The sequence below is a fragment of the Salvelinus fontinalis genome, chromosome 19 (genome assembly GCF_029448725.1).
Source record: "Salvelinus fontinalis isolate EN_2023a chromosome 19, ASM2944872v1, whole genome shotgun sequence".
NCBI classification, from domain to species: Eukaryota; Metazoa; Chordata; class Actinopteri; order Salmoniformes; family Salmonidae; genus Salvelinus; species Salvelinus fontinalis.
Genome location: NC_074683.1, coordinates 32,052,345 through 32,057,235, shown reverse-complemented (window position 1 = coordinate 32,057,235; position 4,891 = coordinate 32,052,345). Strand labels below are relative to the sequence as shown.

General features: G+C 46.9%; 1 long non-coding RNA gene across 1 annotated transcript; it reads left to right on the top strand.

Moving 5' to 3' along the window:
* The first annotated feature begins 1,614 nt into the window (after positions 1–1,614).
* LOC129817025 (uncharacterized) lies at positions 1,615–2,470 on the top strand. The gene is made up of 2 exons (XR_008753649.1): positions 1,615–1,797; positions 2,003–2,470. It is a non-coding gene; the product is annotated as an uncharacterized LOC129817025 (long non-coding RNA).
* The last annotated feature ends 2,421 nt before the right edge of the window (positions 2,471–4,891 follow it).

Genomic DNA, 4,891 nt, shown 5'->3' with positions numbered 1-4,891 from the left:
AGAGGCGAGAAGGATCGGAGGACCAATGTACAGCGTGGTAAGTTTCCATGATTTAATAACATGAAAACAATATACAATTACAAAATAACAAAACAAACTAACCGTCACAGTCCCGTGTGGCACAAACACTGACACAGAAAACAACCACCCACAAAATCCCAACACAAAACAAGCCACCTATATATGATTCTCAATCAGGGACAACGATTGACAGCTGCCTCTGATTGAGAACCATATTAGGCTGAACACAGAAACAGACAAACTAGACACACAACATAGAATTCCCACCCAGGTCACGTCCTGACCAACACTAAAACAAGCAAAACACATAAGCACTATGGTCAGAACGTGACATGGATGCTATTTGGGATGCACTTCCAGTCTTCAGCCGTTCTCCGCTGAGGTTCTTTTTTTAACATTCCTCCAGACCACAAAGACATGTAGCATGTGGTGTTCAAATCATTTGACTGAGACATAAATGAAAATGACTACTGGCTAGCCGGGGTGACGGTCTGTTTCTTTCCAAGTATTGGTGTTGTCATCTGGCTGTTACAAAACCAGACTGGCACCCCGATTAGGGAATCAATGGCTACTGTTCTCTGGCTGTTACAAAACCAGACTGGCACCCCGGTTAGGGAATCAATGGCTACTGTTCTCTGGACAAATACAGTATTGTCTCCTGTGATAGCCTTGATTGAATACAGTAAGTACATAAGAGCTACAATTTCCAACTGTACTGTATATAGTTCTGTCCATGACTGTTTTAACTCTGTTGTAACAGTATAGTAGAGACTATTGGATACTGTGTAGATTAGCAGCCAGTTTGCTGGCTCGTCTTCTTCTTCTTCTTCGTTGTTCTGGTCAGTCCAGCTCAGTGTCTGGTTAACCGTCTTTCTGACAGTCTCCTGTTGTTCTGGTCAGTCCAGCTCAGTGTCTGGTTAGCCATCTTTCTCACAGTTCCCGGTTGTTCTGGTCGGTCCAGCTCAGTGTCTGGTTAGCCATCTTTCTCACAGTTCCCGGTTGTTCTGGTCGGTCCAGCTCAGTGTCTGGTTAGCCATCTTTCTCACAGTTCCCGGTTGTTCTGGTCGGTCCAGCTCAGTGTCTGGTTAGCCATCTTTCTGACAGTCTCCTGTTGTTCTGGTCAGTCCAGCTCAGTGTCTGGTTAGCCATCTTTCTCACAGTTCCCGGTTGTTCTGGTCGGTCCAGCTCAGTGTCTGGTTAGACATCTTTCTGACAGTTTCCTGTCGATTCTGGTCGGTCTTGCTCAGTATCTGGTTAGACATCTTTCTGACAGTTTCCTGTCGTTCTGGTCGGTCATGCTCAGTGTCTGGTTAGCCGTCTTTCTGACAGTTTCCTGTTGTTTTGGTCGGTCTTGCTCAGTGTCTGGTTAGACATCTTTCCGACAGTTTCCAGACAAAGGGATATACATTTTCTGTTCAAGAATTTTTGTTGTTTTTCTTACCTTTCCTCCTCTTGTTACCTCCGTTTGGCAACATCCTTTCTTTCTTTCGTTCCATCTGTTAATTCTGACAAAGTGCTTGTAGAAGGATAAGAACCTTCCGCTCCATCAAGAAGGTCTCTGTGACATGCTTTTGTTACGTTCCCCAGTTTCTGTGTTCTGTTTTGTATTTGAGGGTGTGTTTCAGGAGATGGCTTCCTGAAGTACTCCCCAACCAGCTGATTGGTCAACCCCAGGCTAATTGGTGATTGGAGCTGACCCCGCCCCCTCGTCAAGAAGCAGCTGACTCTAATCACCATTGCCACCTGAAGATAAAAGCCAGTGTTCTGCCCAAGAGAGTGAAGATGGAGAGAGGAGAGAGGAGAGAGAAGGAAGATTGAGAGAGGAGAGAGGAGAGAGGAGAGAGGAGAGAGGAGAGAGGAGAGAGGAGAGAGGAGAGAGGAGAGAGGAGAGAGGAGAGAGGAGAGAGGAGAGAGGAGAGAGGAGAGAGGAGAGAGAAGGAAGATTGAGAGAGGAGAGAGAAGGAAGATTGAGAGAGGAGAGAGGAGAGGAGATGAGATAAGGAGTAGAGATTTGGAGATTGAGAGAAAAATTAGATTGTGATATAGTGTGGGTTGTGTATCAGAAAGTGTGGTATGTACTGTTGTTGTTGGTAGCAGTTTTGCTATGTCCTGTGTTTGTGAGTGTTTGTGAAATCATTAATAATTACTCTGTTTCGTTTGTTCCCAGGGGGGAAGGAGAAGGCACTTTGGGAGTGTTTAGGCAAGAGGCCCGAGGGCATACATATACCCGTAGTATATTTACTGTCTAGGCACACTAGGTAAGACCTGGGCGGACCACCCCCTGTATTTTGGGTAGGGCACCAGGCGGTGTTAAGTTAGGTAAGTTAAGTGGGTAGGCAGGTTAGATAGGAGAGGGGGAACTTTGATATTTACTTTCTTTGCTTTGGTTCCGTCCAGCCCCTTTTCCCCATATTACCGTGTAAGAAAATAAATTTGAGTAAATGGTAAATTCTGCTTTTGTGTCATCCTTACTCGCACCTACAGTCCATACCTCTTGCACTTCAGAGAGTTGAGTTGTAGCAGGGAGTTGCGTTCCCTCTTCTCAGAGGCGTGCGTAACACTTTCATGTTTTCATTGTTGAAAGTCAAGTGAAAGCAAAGTCTTACCAAGAGCTCCCAATATACTACAAAACAATAACCGTATGCACCTTCATAATCAATGTTTCCATTTTTTGTGCCTATGACTCCAATGAAATCAGAAGACATACAGATTCACCAGGTCTATGTTAAGATATTACAGGACAAAAGTCATTACTTTCCTGGAGGCTCCTTCTAACGAGGCAGATGTTGTAATCAGGAGTGCATTGATTTGGATCAGAGTATGATCAGTGTGAACCAGTCAACATCACGTCCAAGATGGCTTAGCAGTCAGACATCTTTGTCTTTGTCATGTCTGTTTTTTTTTCTCTAAAGTATTTCTATTTACCTCCGAACTGGATTACCTCAACTGAAGCTAGCTAACTAGCTACCAGCTATCAGCTATCAGTCGGCTAACCTTTAGCTCGGAAAGCGCTCGCCAGTTCGTACAACGTGTTTCAAACCAGAGCATACCGGACCGATTTTTCTCTCCATTTCCCTGGATTCCTACCGCAAACTCTGAACCCTTTCATCTGGATCATCAAATCAAATGTATTTATATAGCCCTTCTTACATCAGCTGATATCTCAAAGTGCTGTACAGAAACCCAGCCTAAAACCCCAACAGCAAGCAATGCAGGTGTAGAAGCACGGTGGTTTGGAAAAACTCCCTAGAAAGGCCAAAATCTAGGAAGAAACCTAGAGAGGAACCAGGCTATGAGGGGTGGCCAGTCCTCTTCTGACTGTGCCGGGTGGAGATTATAACAGAACATGGCCAAGATGTTCAAATGTTCATAAATGACCAGCATGGTCAAATAATAATACTCACAGTAGTTGTCGAGGGTGCAACAAGTCAGCACCTCAGTAGTAAATATCAGTTGGCTTTTCCTAGCCGATCATTAAGAGTATCTCTACCGCTCCTGCTGTCTCTAGAAAGTTGAAAACAGCAGGTCTGGGACAGGTAGCACGTCCGGTGAACAGGTCAGGGTTCCATAGCCGCAGGCAGAACAGTTGAAACTGGAGCAGCAGCACGGCCAGGTGGACTGGGGACAGCAAGGAGTCCTCATGCCAGGTAGTCCTGAGGCATCGTCCTAGGGCTCAGGTCCTCCGAGAGAGAGAAAGAAAGAGAGAAAGAGAGAATTAGAGAGAGCATACTTAAATTCACACAGGACACCGGATAAGACAGGAGAAGTACTCCAGATATAACAGACTGACCCTAGCCCCCCGACATAAACTACTGCAGCATAATACTGGAGGCTGAGACAAGAGGGATCAGGAGACACTGTGGCCCCATCCGATGATACCCCCGGACAGGGTCATCATGGCAGCTTGCTAACCGCAACCCGGGTTGACCACTCCTGGCTAACGTTCTTGTCCCGGAGCAAGCACCAACTAGCCTGGGTCTCCCGGCTAGGGCTCCTGGGCTACTCCTGAACCCCACTCCTCGGCTACAATATCCGGAACCCTTCTACTGCCGGTATGGGGCACGGAACCCCGCCGATCCTTCACGACTGGAATACCGACATAATCTGCCCGAGGATCCCAACAGGCCCCTCAGGTGCGACGTCCCCTGAAGGCCCATTCTGCTAACCGCGGCCTGCTAGCTATCTAGAGCATATTGGACTGTTAGCTGATCCACCGGCCAGTTTCTTGGACCAAAATACCCATTTTGCCAACTGGACTTGGACCACTCTGCTACTTGTAACCCTACTAATTCCACGACTGGTCTATCGACGTCACCGCACGAGGAGGAAAAAACAGACTTTTCCCCCATCGCGACGTCCCTCTAAGGCCCTTATGCTAGCTTGTTAGCCCCTGCTAGCAAATCGGAGGGCCTGTTGTACGGACCTCTGGCAGGCCTATGGGGGGGTGCCACAGGGTTCAATTCTCAGGCCGACTCTCTTCTCTGTATACATCAATAATGTCGCTCTCGCTGCTGGTGATTCTTTAATCCACCTCTACGCAGATGACACCATTCTGTATACCTCTGGCCCTTCGTTGGACACTGTGTTAACTAACCTCCAGATGAGCTTCAATGCCATACAACTCTCCTTCCTAGGCCTCCAACTGCTCTTAAATGCAAGTAAAACTAAATGCATGCTCTTCAACCGATCGCTGCCCGCACCTGCCCGCCCGTCCAGCATCACTACTCTGGACGGTTCTGACTTAGAATATGTGGACAAGTACAAATACCTAGGTGTCTGGTTAGACTGTAAACTCTCCTTCCGGACTCACATTAAACATCTCCAATCCAAAATTAAATCTAGAATCGGCTTCCTATTTTGCAACAAAGCA